Source organism: Terrapene carolina, unplaced genomic scaffold (assembly GCF_002925995.2).
Source record: "Terrapene carolina triunguis isolate 2854851 unplaced genomic scaffold, T_m_triunguis-2.0 Scaffold838, whole genome shotgun sequence".
NCBI classification, from domain to species: domain Eukaryota; kingdom Metazoa; phylum Chordata; order Testudines; family Emydidae; genus Terrapene; species Terrapene triunguis.
In genome coordinates, this window is record NW_020665189.1 from 9,615,538 (window position 1) to 9,633,675 (window position 18,138).

Below are 18,138 nucleotides of genomic sequence, written 5' to 3' on the forward strand. Positions count from 1 at the left end.
ATCTGGCAGCGATGGGGAAAAGTGGGAGTTCTAACTTGATGATCAGTTTTAGGTGAGACCTGCAACCTTTTCATCCCACCGCTGTTCCCAGAGTGCCATTGAAGCAATGCATCGGAAGGAAACGGCTCACATTTCAGTAGTGAAACCTGCTTTTTCTGGTACCCCCTGAAATCTACCTGAGCACTGTACAAAGCCTTTTCGCAAATTCCGCCTCCTTTACTTTTTAAGAGGCTTTTGATTCTAAACTAGGAAACAATCTGAAATAATGGCTTTGCTCGGGATAATGCACAGGATGCTGGAGAAGTGTGACTGCCACCACATGATCAGGTGCTAGTAGCACCAAGAAGCTATTGCCAGGTAATACCACTCATAGGCAATAGGGAACTCATACAGATTCCTAAAAGAGTGGTGGAGGGATGTTTAAGAGGATTTTTGGAGATGAGGTACAACAGTGGATCCTAAAACCCCTTATTTACCAAGAATAGATCCGGGCAGCAATAGTGTAAACTGTGCCACACACAGCGTGCCTCAGGACTGGCCACCTCTAGGGGAAAGATGGCAGTTCAGTCTCTGTGTACCTGTTCAGTCCTGGGTGTGTCTGCTGAAACTGCCAACTGTGATGGTGGTTTCTGTAAGGTAGCCACTTGTCTGCTAGAAGCTGCCCAAACATCACCTAGCAGGTATCAAACAGTAGTAGTGATTGGACAGGAAAGCCCTAAACTAGACTGCAACAAACGATGTAACTTTATTTATTTATAAGCATTTCTATGCCACTCTTCACTGATTCTCTGAGTCTTCCCTAACTATTTATGGATTTATCCTCACAACACAGCTGTAATGTAGGGAAGAAATACTGCTGTTTTGCAGTTGACGAAACCAAGGCAGAGAATTAAAATGAATAGCCCAAAGTGACATGATTTTTATGTCAAAGCCAGGAAAATTCTGATCAATCAATTCCCAGTCCTGCACTTCAGCCACAAGATTACATTACCAAACACCTGAGTCATCTCATATGTGAGTTGAGAGAGAAAATATGTGTGTGTGTGCACATGCAAACACACAGTCGCTGAGAATAACCTGAATCTCTGCACCATTTGTACTTCCACATAGTATGCACATGACTGACAGGCAAGAATCCATGTTTTTTTTTGGGGGGGGGGGGCGTTTCAGCCGTCAACAGAAGACACAAGCAGCTGAGGAGTTCTAAAGATATGTCACAACGACATAAGAAATAGGAGCATTAAATGTTGATCAGGGTTAATAACTCAGTCTTGCCTACACCGTAAGCTAAAGGCCAAGAAGTCTAGTTGTGGGGGGAGGGGGAAGACAATGTTTGCTTTCTTGGATAACTGGAAATACTGTAACTATTTTATGTTTGCTTGTTCGGGTGGGGTTACAGGCAGAGAGGGAGGGGGACACTTTCAAGTGATCTCTTTCTGGCATGTATTCCTGCCTTAATTCCCTTGAAAGAGAAGTGCCAAACTAACCGCATGTAATTCAGGTCACTGAATAGAAGTTTGTAAGTACTGTGAAGAGTTAACTTTCTATTTTTGCTTCATAATAACAACATTTCACCTCTCACCACAGGGTCTTGTTAAAGAGACTAGAATGGCCATTATTCACCCTTAGGTAGCTTCACCTAGTGTCAGGGTAAATCACATCAGATAAAAAACAAGAGAGGCTGTATTTGTACATTTGTCTGGTTTTGCGGTGAATTTGTTAAGGATGCAAGCAAGACCAAGAATTTAAACATACGCCTGGCTAAGTCCGAGTCTCAGTAAGGTCACATTTTCTTATATTCTAATTACTAATTTAACTCTGCTTTACCTGAAACTGAATGCAATCTTCATTATGGAGTTACTAATGAAGATTGCAGATTATGAAATTGATTCACAGCGTCTTAATCTTTCCCATTTGAAAAAAAATCCAGAGATAAAAATGTTCCAGCAACAGGCTTCTTGCGATGATCAGGCTGGATATAACAATCCTCTAAAACTGAGGTCAACTTTGCAGGTTCCGCTAAACATCAGCATCAGAACCTATTATTGTCAGGATGTTCTGCACACTAAAAGAGCCAGTGAGAAGTCCATTCTTTCAGCACACACTTGCAGAAGCTCTGCCTTATGGCCTGTTTGGGATAAATAATAATTTGGCTTTGAAGACACACAGGTCCCTGTGACAAAGTTAGTATTTATGTGGGATAGATACTGTGCAGGAATGCGGTGCTTGCTTGATTGTAATAAATAGGGCCATACACAGACGCATGGCTTAGTTAAATGGGAGTCAGAGAATATGATCCTCTGCTGTGATCCAATCATGAACAATTTTCAAATAAAAGATATAGAATTTATTTTAATACTAAAGGCAGGTTATGCTGCTGCACAAGGGGCTGAGGGAAGCAGCCTCTTTTCCTGCTTACAAGGTCCACAAGAGATAGGCACAATTGCAGACCCCGTGCTCCCTCCCTACTCCCCTAGCTATGCATGGTGCCCAAAAGGGGGTGGGACTGGGCAGGGCTAAGGCCATGTCTCTGCATCCTACCATGTGAACCCACAGTCAGCAGAACAGCAGATCTAAGCTGCAACCCCCTAGAGTGGTGTAGGAGCAGGCAGCAATCACGGAGAGTCACACACAACACCCCTGGGGTTCCGCCAAGCGTTCTCACGTATGCAGGGATTGCCACCTGCAACAACAAACAGCTGAACTGCCTAACAAATAAGAATGGAAGGTAAATGACACCAGAGGAGCTAGATTCCATTTTAAATCTCCAAATGCAAGAGAGATATAGAGTGAGGCCTGAGAAGGTGGCAGAATGGTATGATCCTTAAATTGGAATTTCCTTACATAGGGGTCCATGCCTGCCACCACACAAGTTAAGAAATTTAGCACCCGGTCTCAGACCTTTGTCCCTGTGTGTATCTGTCTCTAACAATCTTAATAGAAGAACACAGACCTATCGTTCTTCCCATAGAGTTAAAACTCACTGAGAATTTATCCATAGGCTACATTTGAAGAAATGTTTGAAGGATTAATGGTCATTTTTGCCTTTGTTCCTTATAGCTGAAAGTTTCTTCAGTAGCAGCTGAAGAATAATAGTCAGATAATTTCATGAAGAACCGTTCATTTTCAAAATGGCTGCCATCTCCTATTCTCAATGGTACTGAGGCCACAGACTACCATCAATTAGGTGGCCATTTGAAAGGGGATCTAGATCTTACCAAAGATGCCCATCCACTCTTAATTTTCTCCTCGCCACCTGCTGACAGCACAGTGGGAGGACATCTTCCTTGAGAATAGCTTGGCTTTGCTCCTGTTGGGAGTAATTAGAGGTGGTGCCCATTTTGAAAGGACATCTTATTGCTTCAGTCCCATTTATAACAGCAAGAGGGAGATAGTTGTCATTTTGAAAGAGGGCATGTATCTGGGAACAGGCTGTCTGCTCAGTTCTATTCAGAAGAATAGATGGCAGCCACTTTGAAAGAGGGGTTTGTTTTGTGACCGTCTCTGGAGGAGCTTTTATTCACCAGACTTTTCTGACAGCTAACCATCAAGTTATGAAAATAACAGGAACAAATAAACCAAAAGAAGAAGAAATCAAAAAGTAAAGAATATGAAAAAAATCCAATGTCTTTAAAAAACAGTTTAATCTAAATTGGGACTGCTTACCGCATGGTGGCACTATGAGATGGAGTTTATGAATGGAAAATGCACAATTGAGACACCAAAAAATCTTAAATAGGGAGTTGTTAATTTCCTGGATTAGTTTTACTTGGTTTTGGAGTAATTACAAGATACCTATAATGTGTTTCACTCTAAGTCAAAAATATAAACTCTCAACTGTCACTCAACTTTAGCAGAGTTTATAAAAGAGAATTCCATTAAAGACAATAGAAGATGAATAATGACTCCAATAAAAGAGACATATGCCGTAAATACAACATTGGCTGGTGGACTGAATTATTACTACAATGGTATAGTAATTCATCTTGAAGGACTCTGAACTGCTTGATGAATCTCATATGTGCATCATCACTGACAATTATTTTCAAATTGTGTTAAACGTAGTCATCACGATTGTCTCTGGGCTCATAAGCAAATCAAAGAATAATTTAAAATGCAGCCAGCTCTAGGGTGGAGGAACAGCCAGGCATATAGCTGGGGAACAGCACGCTGCCAAAAATGGGGCAGAAGTCAGGCTATCATTGCAAAGATGTCTTTAATATTCCTGCAAAGAAGCAGAAGCTTGACTTTTAAAAAAAGATGGGCCCAAATGAAACCAAAGTTTGAGAATGTTGAGACTGGAGTTTACTTTTGGTCACTAAGAGAGAGGGAGCACAAATCCAAGAATCTCTGCCGTTTGGCTGTATCGGGACTCAGTTTCTCTTATAAGGTGTAATCTGAGACCCGCACTGCATGCAACATGGTTTATCTGCCCCAGAAGGCAGAAGGACAGAGTCATCCTTGACAAGATTTGATCCTGCTGTCGAAGGCCAGAGCCTCTGCTGATGTACGTGCTTGTAGTCCCATTGCAGTCCATAGAGCTATGCTGATTGTACAGCTGCTGAGGATCTGGCTCTGAATGTTTCAAACCTAATGCTTACCCCCTAAGCAAACAAACATGGAGAAAAGAAAGGTTTCCCATTAAAGGTAAAGAAATTTGTGTATAGTAGGCAGTGTCTAATTCATTCTAGAATTGTGTGAGGAGATTAGCTCAGAAACTAACATTCCTAAAACAGATACTCACTGTCCTGCTGGGAGTGCAGTTCTCACAATGGTGTGCACAATATTGAAATGTCTTTATTTATTTTTATTTCAGGTAACGTCCAGAGCGTACTAGGCCATTTCCAAATGTAGGAAGAGGCCTGAGAAGTACACCCAAGTTGGATATTGCAACTACATGTACAGTTACTTACAAGGACCCTCCGACTTCAGTCCCATGATACACTAATGTTGTGCATGGAATTTTGGGGCCCACCTTAGCACATTTTTTTATGAGGCAGTTCATAGTCTTAGAAGCTCAGCATTCAGGTGTGTAAGCCTGTTTTAATTCTGCGCTTCACAGTGGATTTAGGATTGCCTTCTCCTCTCACAGGTCCCCTTCACAACAGAACATTCAGCACTGAAAAAGTGAAACCAAGAAGGAAGGAATGGACTGCAGGGGAGAACATATACATCTGCAGGGACATTTAAACACCACTGATCTGTTAGGGTCTTTATGGGAAAGGAAGGAGGGAAGAAAGACAAAGCTTTGGTCATAATCTGAAGTTCACATTAGGAAGCCTGACCACACTTGTCCTTCCTTTGACATTGCTAATTTTCTGGCTGAACAACTGAATCATTGGCAGATGTAGATCACAAAGCTCCAGACTGTTCTTTGTTTTCCTTTCTGATTCCCTCAATACGACTTACACAGAAGAGTAATTTTTTATTTCAAATGTAATTCTTGTCAAAGAAATGAAAATAAAATAACAGACTATCAAAATCACAGGAGGCAGGGCTTTTGCAATACTCCCTTTCAAGCTATGAACATTGCCATGAGGATTTCATTAACGCAGCAAAAAAGGCCCTACTATCAAATAGACATAATGAATATAACAAATGCAGCCTTTGAATTCAAGGCTCTATTTGCTCACAAAAATGTTCACAGCCCCGTGACTATCACAAGCAGTTAAATATGAAGGATACTGTTAGTCAAGGATAATTCCTTGCTTTTTTGTGGTGCTTTCTTATGTATGTCAGCATCTTGGTTACAACCCAATCGAGCTGAGATTGCACAGGTGTGACTCAGGGCAGCATATGGCATATCTGTATTTAGAACAAAGGGCCCTATCATGACACTGGTTTTTAAAAAAAAATCAGAACTCCCCGCTGATTTCATGGATTGTTAGTAATTTTATTGCTGATATATCAGCCAGAGTGGAATCAAACTCTGTCTTTCTTGGCTGTGCTGGCTTTGGCTTGGTAATTGGATAAACATCACTAGTAACGCATTGCCAGACTCTGCCATTCTTCCTCATAGAGTAGTAACTTACTCCCAAAGTAATCCCATTGAATTGAATGTGCCTGTTTGTGCAGCATGGTGCTCCAGAGTGCAAATAAAACCAGGGGGGTTGGGTGGGAGGGAAGGCAGAGGCAGCATCTGGCCTTTATGAAATAAGCAGATCTGACTGAATAAACACAAGGGAAAATGTTGCTGCATGTGAAGATACCACCCCCCATAGTTTTCAGAGCAAAACATTTTAAAATACATTCACTCTTATCTATCTGAGGAATACTCAGATGGCTAAAAGAATTCCAGCAACTTGACTTTTTCTGTCCTCTCAGCTGGAAAGCCTAAGGTTTCCAAATTCACCTCACAGCATCCAGAAAGAAACTGGAAAATCAAGTAAACTTCTAGGGCCTCTGGATACAGTGTTCCAGACCTTAAATCTTCATACTGTCACCTGCCTAGGGTGCTGTAAGCTGCAATGGCAATAAAGATTTAAAGAAAGCCATTCTTTGTCCCTCTTGTGGGTATCACAGCACACAGAGAACATAAATTGGAGACTCACCTGACTGCTTACCATAAAAGAGATAGCAAGATGCACTGATCTTTCCCATCCATCTAAGATATGGCTGACAATGTGAACAGAGAAGTGTCATGTTCTAATCAGGATCCATTTCCAGTGACATGAAAAAAGAGGGTTCATGGACTAGAGAGAAGCATATAGTCCCAGGATTGAGCTCTCAGAATGAGGGCTGTAAGTCTGTCATAGTAAATTTGGGGGAAAGTCATGATAGTTTCATAAAACATGGAAATTAGGACAAGAATTATGGAGAAGTTAGATGTGTTCTATAATAACCATGGTGCCTTAGTAGAATCAAACCTCAGTTTTTATTTTTAATATATTTTAGGGGTACTACATGACTCAAAGGCATCTTAGTTGCTTCCCCCCCTCCCATAATCATTTGCATTACAGTAGTGCTAGAGGTCCCAGCTGAGATCAGGATCCCCATATGCAAGGCACTGTTCATAGTGAGACAGTCCCTGTCCTGGACTCAGTTGTGGCCATGCCACAAGTCCTGAGTAAGGGGCAGAGTGCAACTTCAGTGCCTCAGGAGCAGACCCAGAGATGGATGGTTTCCCCTCTTGCTCCTAGGGAGGACAGAGGAAGTAGTCTGTGTCAGCCATACACCTGGTACAGATTACTTCCCATCACCCCCACACTCCCACCTTGCACAGAAAGTGGATTAGCAACCCCGCAGAAGCTGTTCTCAACTCCTTATGCCCCCCTACTCCCTTGCATGGCAGGATAGACAGGGTTCATAAGCTGGCCCTAAACAGAAACAATAGGCAGTGGGTGGCATAGGAAGTATTATCTTCATTTTACAGATGGGAAACAGAGGCACAAAGTGGCTTGCCCGAGGAAGTTGATGGCAGAATCAGGAACTGAACACAAGTTTCTCAAGTCCCTTGTGTCTGCATAAGAAAGCTGTTGTTTCTACGTAGACAGTCTGTTTTCTATTTTTTTCACAAACATTGTAGTGAAATGTAAAAGTGGTGCCTTGATGCTTTTGTTTCCCTTTCCTAGCTTTGCTTTATGGCCCTGGTGATCTCATGCTTGCAAGGGGCACTTGCTGAGTTCCCCCCAGTTTGCCCTGCGTGTCCTTGCAGGGATGCTTCAGAGCCTGGCTCTTTAACAACATCCAGTCCTATGGGCTGTTCTCCTACAAGTCTCAACGTTCATCCACCTGCTCACCAATAGTCCCAACCATTGGATATTTTGACCTTTCTAAATATGAATTTTATTGCAATCTGTGTCAGACATGCCAACTACAACTTCCCTCTCATCATTGGACTATTTGTATCTTCGACTATCTGCTATGATGCTTGGAGTATGCATATATTAGACAGGTGCTAACTTGGGTGCAGTTTTTCTGCTCACACTAGTTTCCACTCAGTGAATCATAGGGGCAGGGTAGTTGCCAATGATTTAGTTACAGCGCCCTGATTCTCTAGTTGGTTCTGTGCCAGATGTAGCAAAGAATAGAGTGGCCTGGAGGTTACTGTAAACTTTGTCAGCTGGTCACAGCCCCTAAGGGACCATCTGGCAGCTGAGGATTGCTGGAGCACATGGAGATTCTGGCCATACACCCTCTCTTTACCCCCTATTCCTGGACTGCAGTGGAGTATAAGCCAACAATTCTGGTTGGATGCCAGCATGGGATGCTCCTCTGTCTAATTTTGCTTTTTCTTTTGCAAGGATTCATATGAGTTTCAGTTTGCGGTTCAAGTTTGAATGACTCTTAAATCTCAAAAAAAAAAAAAACCCAAAAACCCTCTCCTGGAAACCACAAGCCCCAAATGATTTTGGTGCTAAAAGTATTAATGGATCTAGAGTTGCCTGGACAGCTTACTACCCTTTGGAGACTCTTCAGGGATATATGGTACCAAACTCAAACCTAGTGCACCTTACGGCTGAATGTGATTCTTTGTTTAAGCTGTCAATCTTAAATGAGAATCAAACCCAGGTGCATTTCATTATGAAAAAAAAATCTTTCCACTCTGGGTTGTATGTCAGCTAAACAGGATAAGTTATGCAACCTAACCATTACACGTTCTTATGGCAGAAAAAAAAACCCAGCATAATGAAAACCTTTCACTACAAATTTATTTCCTTTGATGCTGGTAAATCTGCAAACCTTTCCTGCTGGAAATCCACTCTGTCTGGGGAAGAGATATATTGCAAGACTGAAACATAGGTCTTGTGTTCTATTTGTTCTGTTGCCATTCAAAAGCAATTTCTCTGTTGTGCCTTGATAACAATTATTTGCCAAAATTATTTCCCCTATTTTTGGTACCTTCCTGTGATAGGCACAAAACATTTCGAAATCTGGGCTTTGGCATTCAACATTCTTGTTTACTTTCATTGATATTCCAAAAATATTAACTAGGCTTGAATTTGCATACTATATAAGTATTCATATGTGCACAACAATTGCTCTAGACAGAAGATGCAAAACAGATCAGTATATGCATCTGAAATGATCTCCTTGGTACAATCTGTTTGACATTAATACTGTTAAGAAAGGGGTGTCAGAAGCAGAGTGTGCTGAAGCCCATGCTATTAATATCAATGAAGGGAAGGACTCATTGCTTGGAGGCGGGTGGAGGAGGATGGACAACTGTCCATTTTATTGGGTTACTGAAGATTCATTGACAAAGGAAGTCTGCATCTTAAATGGATGGCGAGATTACTGTATATTGCTGAGGAATGCTGCCTTCAAAAGCTGTGACACAGAGAGAACAGTTAACATCTTCTATCACTGCAAGATGCCCAGCAGCAACACAGCACAGCGGTTAGAGGAAGAATGGGGTCAGGTCCAGCACACAAACTCTTGCAGGGTAGCAGGGTTGGTGGGCAATTGCAAACCTCAAGAGGTCTTGGATACATTCTGCTCCAAAATTAATGAGTCATCTGATTTTCCCCATACCAGTCTAGAACCCCTAACTCCTATCTTACCTGGCATCCTATCATTCTACCTCCTCTCATCCTTTCCTCATTTTCCTCTTGACCAATCCCATCTGCTCAGAGTGACAGCTACTGATCATTCTACTGTTGCCTTGAGCCCATACTTATCCTACTTAGGGGGCTGCAAACATACTGTATACTCAGGACAGATGTAGTGATATAGCCTGGAATAGCTAAGAAGTAGCAAAGGGCAGCTGGATGGGCAGGGCCGGCTCCAGGGTTTTTGCCGCCCCAAGCACCTCTACCGCCGCTGCTTCAGTCTTCGGTGGCAATTCGGTGGCGGGTCCTTCGCTCCGAGGGAGCGAGGTACCCGCCGCCGAATTGCCGCCGAAGAGCCGGACGTGCTGCCCCTCTCCGTTGGCCGCCCCAAGCACCTGCTTGCTGGGCTGGTGCCTGGAGCCGGCCCTGTGGATGGGGCTGGGGATGGGGATGGGGTCGGGAACAGGACTGAGTTGCGGCATCTGAATTGAGGATTTGGGTGCACAAGATAACACAAAAGATCTGTTACAGTCACACTTCCTCTAGTTCTGTCTTCTACAACATTTGTGGGCACCTCAGTGTGCACACCAAAAAAATGGTACACGTACATAAGACAGGTGTGCAGAGGATACAAGCAGATGTGGCCCCAAATGCTGAAAACACATTAATGGAGACTGGGCTGAATAAGTGTGAGGAGGAGAGGAAGGGAAAGAAGAGAATGGGGAGAAAGGATTAATAATAAATCATTTCTTCTTTGAAATGATTTAATCTCCGGGAGCTTTTGACCTGCCCAAACAGTAGCCTGTCTTCCTAGAATTTTGCCAGGCTTCAAATAGTCCCATTTCTTTTATCGCTGGGTGGCCTTGATTTCCTTTAGCATTTCTTCTCTTCTCCATGGGAAATTTCTATCTGTATCTGGCATCTGTCCTCCACCTTCCCTGTGTTCACTGAAGTTAAGAATGTATCCGTTCTTTTTAGGACTGTCTGCTTCTTTTGTCAATAAATTGGTTCTGAAACCCTGCTGAAATTCTTCCCTCACCTCCAGTTCCTTTTGTACTTAAAGAATTTCTACTTATTTATTGTAACCTCTTGTGCAATCTTCTTTTCATTACTCCTGCTTTGCTTTGCAGTTTTTTCTTTTACTCTGCTCAATGTTAGTCTTTAGTCTTCCTAGCCTTCCTGTATAATTACATCTAATGCCTTCACTCAGCTAGACCTCTGTAAGCCTGCCTTTACATTCTGACTTTTCTCAGCAACTTTTTAAGAAATTTGAATGTCTTTTTTGCCATCTAACTCATGGGCACACAGCAGTCTCTCATTCAACACTTAGTATTTCCGTGTCCAATTGCTTTTTACTATTCATGCTTTATTACATTTCCATAAAACTAGTGCTTTTAAAAAGTGCCCAGACTCTGAAGCCCACAGAATAGGCACTACACATTGGCAGAAGCAATGAACATTTCCCCGTGCTGCCAAGCCAACATGGGTACCCACTAGAAAGCGAAGGAAGAAAAGAAAAATCAGAATCTGTCAAATGACAAGATATACACAGAAGGTGGACGAATTTAATGTTAGACTTCTAAAATCTTATTATCATAGCTGGCTGGGAACTTTTGGACTAAATTTTTTCCATCAGAAAATGCTTATTTATCTAAACCAAAAGCTTTTGTGGAAGTGTATCTATTTTGATTAAACTTTTATCAGGAAGAGTTCTCAGGTCCAACATAGAATTTCTGACCAAAATGAGAGAAAGAGAGAGAGAGATTTTTTATGAAATGGAATTCTTGTTTTCTGGCCAGCCCTACTTATTGCAAATAATGGAATGTTTAGGAGAATGATCTGACAGTATCGCTTCACTGATCTTATTCATCTGTGTTGAATTGCAAGAAGATATTTGCACTAAGGGAATGAAGGGTGTTCTCTTTCACTTAGGTCTGTTTAACATGTATGAGATTCTTTTGTATATGGAGCATGCAGGGTTGATTTGAGTAAGGAATTATTTGAAAGAGTTTACTGAAGAGAGAGGAATGGCACAACTCTCTTAATAGCTCACACTAAACCATGGGAGTGGGAATTGAACTTCTTCCATTTCCATTCTGATTCATATTTAAATTACAGTAGGTTCCTTGGAGGCAAATGGAATGGGTGACAGAGGGTGAGAAATTAAATGGAGAGTTTAAGGGGCAAACTTGGTCATTGGATGCAAGCAGCTTCCAATGAAGATCAAAAGGACTTCCTCTAGAAGTGACCTATAAGGATTTTTTTTTTGGTGGCCCTTTTTGCTGATTTGTTTTGGAGGGGCAAAATTTCCATCCTTTCTCCTACACCCATCACAAAGATATTTTTCTGATTTATTTTTACTGTAGAAATATCAAATTGGGACTTCCCTGATTTTGCTGGGGTCAATTGATGAGGCAAGACTGCTGAATTTTTAACAGAAACCTCCTAAGTGTCTGTTAGAAATTTGAGTTAAATTGATGTGAACCAACCCTCCAGACACTATGTTTTAATTAATACTGACCTGATTGGCCAGGCTGAGCAAAGTGCAAAACACATAAACAATCCCTATAAAGGGTGATAAGGAAGTGATTTTTTAAAAAAATCATTCTTTCTAAACAATCTAAGTTGTTGGTAATACAGGATTTTTTTAAAAAAATACAACTCTACTTGAAGGTGTACAGTGGAAAGTGTATGCTTCCTTTGCTCAGTGTTAAGATACCTCCTGGGCATCTGAATGCATCCACGTGCGTATCAGATATGTATAAACATGAACATTGCTTTTGGAATCTGTCCCTTTGACCTTTAAGATTAAGCTGCCTCAGGGCTTGGTTTCATTGTAGAGTAGGGCTGTCAAGTGATTAAAAAAATTAATCGTGATTAATTGTGCTATTAAACAACAATTGAATACCATTTATTTTAAATATTTTTGGATGTTTACTATATTTTCAAATATAATAATTTCAGTTACAATGCAGAATACAAAGTGTACAGTGCTCACTTTATATTTATTTTTGATTAAAAATATTTGCACTGTAAAAAAACAAAAAATATTTTTCAATTCACCTCATACAAGTACTGTAGTGCAATCTCTTTAGCATGAAAGTTGAATTTACAAATGTAGAATTATGTACAAAAAAAAGCTGCATTCAAAAATAAACCAATGTAAAACCTTAGAGACTACAAGTCCACTTAGTCCTATTTCTTGGTCAGCCAATCACTCAGACAAACAAGGTTGGTTACAATTTGCAGGAGATCATGCTGACTGCCTCTTGTTTACAATATCACCTGAAAGTGAGAATAGGTGTTGCATGACACTGTTGTATCTGGCGCTGCAAGATATTTATGTGCCAGAAGTGCTAAAGATTCATATGTCCCCTTCATGCTTCAACAACCATTTCAGAGGACATGTTTCCATGCTGATGATGGGTTCTGCTTGATAATGATCCAAAGCAGTGCGGACTGACGCATGTTCATTTTCATCATCTGAATCAGATGCCACCAGCAGACAGTTCATTTTCTTTTTTGGTGGTTTGCGTTCTGTAGTTTCCGCATCAGAGTGTTGCTCTTTTAAGACTTCTAAAAGCATGCTCCACACCTCATCCCTCTCAGATTTTGGATGGCACTTCAGATTCTTAAACCTTGGATCGAGTGCGGTAGCTATTTTTAGAAATCTCACATTGGTACCTTCTTTGTGTTTGGTCAAATCTGCTGTGAAAGTGTTCTTAAAATGAACATGTGCTGGGTCAACATCCAAGACTGCTATGACATGAAATATATGGAGAATGCAGGTAAAACAGAGCAGGAGACATACAATTCTCCCCCCAAGAAGTACAGTCACAAATTTAATTGACGGATTATTTTTTTAACGAGCATCATCAGCATGGAAGCATGTCCTCTGGAATGCTGGCCGAAGCATGGAAGGGGCATATGAATGTTTAGCATATCTGGCATTTAAATAACTTGCAACGCTGGCTACAAAAGTGCATGTAAACACCTGCTCTCACTTTCAGGTGACATTTTAAATAAGAAGCAGACAGCAGTATCTCCCGTCAATGTAAACAGACGTGTTTGTCTCAGCGATTGGCAGAATAAGAAGTCAGACTGAAAGGACTTTTAGGCTCTAAAGGTTTACCCTGTTTTGTGTTTGAGTGCAGTTATGTCACCAAAAAAAATCTGCATTTATAAATTACACTTTCACGATAAACAGTTTGCACTTCAGTACTTGTATAAGGTGAATTGAAAAATATATTTCTTTTGTTTATCATTTTTACAGTGCACATATTTGTAATCAAAAATAATAATATAAAGTGAGCACTGTGCACTTTGTATTCTGTGTTGTAATTGAAATCAATATTGAAAATGTAGAAAAACATCCAAAAATATTTAATAAACTTCAGTTGGCATTCTATTGTTATAAGTGCAATTAATCGCGATTAATTTTTTTAAACGTGATTAATATTTTTGAGTTAATCGCGTGAGTTAAATGCGATTAATTGACAGCCCTACTGTAGAGTTAACTTTGGTTATAACTCATGCTTTGCTCCTAATTAGAGTCCTGTTCACATACAAGTGAGAGTGAGGCGGTGCTTTTAACTCATGTTGGCTGGCCTGTTAGGGGAGATAGGGTACATCTCAAGTTAGCACAACTCGTCAGCTGCTAACACATACACAGTGCAGCTAATCCATTCACTCTGTAGTTTGAATGTAATTTCTCAGTGTAGCTGCTCTTTCTCAAGTAGACTAACCTGAGAGGCTTTAACCTGAGTGTGGATAACTCAAGCTAAGTCTGGAGTGAAAACATGGCCTAAGGGAGGGAGTAATGAATGTGCCTCCAGAAGTGAAATGTGCAAAAGCTGTGCTGCCTGGGTAAGCGAGTGTTCCATGGCATATGCACGTGTAGCCCTGAAAGGGTGTGGCTCTTTCATAGGGGAAGGACCCCTTAGCCCTGGCAGGAAATGCTGAGAGGAAGTTCAAGGAGGCATCTTGCTCTTCCTTGTGGAAGACAGGGGAACATTCCGTTTTAGCAAGTGGGGAGTGGCATTCTGCTAATAAACAGCTGAATGCTGAACTCATGCCTGTGTTTTGATTCCTGGGACTGGGCCTGCTTGCGTTGACCCACCAACAAGTCCAGTGTGAGGTCACGTAACCAATCAGTCAGTGCACCTGCACAGAGCCTATTCTTTAATTGCTTACAGTATATGCAAATGAACACCTATGCAAATGGCCACTTGTGTTGCACATACAAATGAGAGCTCTTGAGGGTGCCTGTCTTAGCAGGTATATTCATCTCACCTCTTTGGACACTCGCTCTTTCTAGTAGCAGGCTATTAGGGAAAAGAGACTGCACACTTCAAACATTTCCATGCTGTCATTTAACTTGAGAGATCCTTCTTTGAAGGGTGCTGGGTCACTAATGGAGGAAACCCATCTTACTGGATACTTTATTTTCGGTAGTTTATTGTTTTTGCTATTATTAATGCTGTGACTAGTCCTATCTCCTTTTGATTGCTCATATCATCAACTATTTAATATCATGATGTATTTCCTGATGGTTACTCAAAAGGATTAAAGAGTTACTCGCATTACAACATTTTTCTAATTATTTCCCATGAGAGGCAGGAAGACTTTACCTGGGCCCCCCCCTGCCGCGCCCCCTGGGGGGGGGGGGGGGGGGGGGGCGGGAGGCTTTTTTGCTTTTGGGGCGGCAAAAAAGCCAGAGCCGGCCCTGGGTATGAGGGCTCTGGCTGGGGTTGCGGGCTCTGGGGTGAGGCTGAGGATGACAGGTTTGGAGTACAGGAGCAGGCTCAGGGCTGGGACCGGTGGTTGGGGTACAGGAGGGAGTTCGGGGTGTGGGCTCTGGGAGGGAGTTTGGGTGTGGGAGGGGGCTCAGGGCTTGGGCAGGGGGTTGGGGTGTGGGTAGGGGTGCAGGATCTGGAAGGGAGTTTGGGTGCGGGAGGGGGTTCCAATCTGGGGCAGTGAGTTCAGTGTGTGGGCTCCAGCCGGACGGTGCTTACCTCAGGCAGCTCCTGGTTGGCAGCACAGCGGGGCTAAGGCAGGATCCTTGCCTGCCCTGGCTCCGCACTGCTCCCGGAAGCGGCACCCATGTCCAGCCTCTAGGCAGAGGGGCCCAGGGGCTCTGCACAGTGCACGTTGCCTGTGCCCACAGGCACCACACCCACAGCTCCCATTGGCCGTGGTTCCCAGCTAATGGGAGCTGTGGAGCCAGCGCTGGAGGGGGCGGGTGGGGGGGGGCAGCGTACAGAGCTTCCCTGATTGCCCCTGCTCCTAGGGGCCACAGGGACATGCTGGTCGTTTCCAGGAACTGGAGCTGACCCTAGCTTCCCCACGCAGCGGGAGAGCCAGCGCTCATGGATTCAGCCCCGCGGGGGGTTGGGGGGGATAGGGTGCCAAGGCTCGGAGCTTCCAGCCCACGGTGTGGAGACTTGCCGCAGGCCAGATGAAATGAAGCAGTGGGCCGGATCCAGACCGTGGGCCGTAAGTTCCCCACCCCTGCTGTATTTACTCCATAGCTACAGTCCTACCAAATTCACAGCTGTGAAAAACGTGTCACAGACCGTGAAATCTGGTCTTTTGTGTACTTTTACCCTCTACTAGTCACAGGGGGTCACAAGGTTATTGTAGGGGGGTTGTGATATTGCCACTCTTACTTCTGCGCTGCCTTCAGAGTTGCATGGCTAGAGAGCGGTGGCTGCTGGCCGGGTGCCCAGCTCTGAAGGCAGTGTCCCACCAGCAGCAGCGCAGAAGTAAGGGTGGCAATACCATACCATACCATACCATCCTTACTTCTGCATTGCTGCTGGCAGTGGTGCTGCCTAGAGAGCTGGGCTCCCGGCCAGCAGCTGCCGCTTTCCAGCAGCCCAACTCTGTAGGTAGCGCCACTGCCAGCAGCAGTGCAGAAATAAAGGTGGCAATACCATGATCTCCCTACAATAACTTTGCGACCCCTTCAAGCCCCCCTTTTGGGTCAGGACCCCCACAGTTACAACACCATGAAATTTCAGATTTAAATATCTGAAATCATGACATTTAGTATTTTTAAAATCCTATGACCATGAAATTGACCAAAATGGACCATGAATTTGGTAGGACCCTATCCATAGCCAATCCTGTTTAGAGATGAGTTTTGGAAATAACTTACCAATGTGGGATAATGATAAGGAAATTTTTGGTATAATAAAATCTACCTTTAGCAGACATACATTCTACCTCTTCAGAGGACAATGGAAAAATCTCTCTCACTGCACCTGTCACTGAAGGACATTCCATGAGTACTAAACTATATGATGGGGGAAGAAACTAAAATGAAGGAGAAAAAACAAACAGGAAGCTGATACATGCAATAAACAGAGAAATGTTGTGCTGTTAATGTAAGTTTGGAACATAAATGTGTTCTAAGAACACATTGCGCAGCTGCTCTGGGCTTTATTAGATCACAGTGACATCTTATTATGCTTTAATAAGTTTGGACTCACATTTTTGAATTAACATGCCATAATGCTGCCATTAACCAGCTGGAGGTTTAGTCCTTAAATCTATTTGAAATTCTTTTAACAGCAAATCTGGGAACCTTCATTTTTATATAAAGCTGTGGCATTCTTTTTACAAATATTTATTTGCGACTTTGCTGAGGATGAGAATCAAGCAAGAGTAACACTGGTGGAATATTACTTTGGCATTTTAACAGCCTCAAACACCAACTTTACTGCACATATGCCGAGTCGATGTTAGCTTTTAATTAAACAATCAGACCTACAGGAAAGCATTTCTCTTTGACTACTGCAGTGGTAATGAGAGTTGCTTAGGGCTCGTTAAAGAAAAATTGGGAGCAAACTGCCCAGCACCAACAAGGATGACTAACAAGGGTAAGGGGAAATGTCAGGGCAGGTGGTAGCCGGTGTTTTCCCAAGCATAGAAACACTAAGATTAATTCATTCTCAGAGACCGTCAGCAGCAATAAAGTGTCTGCAGCCCAGATTTTACCCTGAGTTATACCTATGAAACCTCCACTGTGGTCAGTGGCTTTGCATTGGTGTAACTGACTGGAACTTCGTAAACAATTCTGTAGATGATGCATGGGCAGCAATATAATCCAGTTCTTATGGTCTTAGGCAGAGGCGTCAACTCTGTGGGTGCTCTGGGGCTGGAGCACCCATGCGGAAAAAAATAGTGGGTGCTCAGCACCCACAAGTGGCCCTCCCAGCATCTCCCACCCGCAGATCAGCTCCTCCCCCTCCATCCCAGCACCTCCCGCCTGCTGCAGATCAGCTGTTCAGTGGCATGCAGGAGGCGCTGTGGGGGAGGGGGCAGCGGGAGGGCGGGGCGCACTCAGGGGAGAAGGCGGAATGGGGCGGGAAGAGGTGGGTGGGGGTGGGGCCTTGCGGGAAAGGGTGGAGTGGGGGTGGAGCGGGAGTTGAGCACCCCCAGGGAAATTAGAAAGTCAGCACCTCTGGTGTAAGGTATACTCTCTGCAACGCTAATAAGAGTAAAAAGCACTGTATCTTTGGCATTCAAGTCAACAGCTCTGAGAAGTAGAGCTCTTGAGTAAAAGGGTTTCAACTTATGCATACTCACTTGTAAGAGGACAATTGCATTTCAAGGACTGAATTTGCAAAGGAGGCTGCAGTAC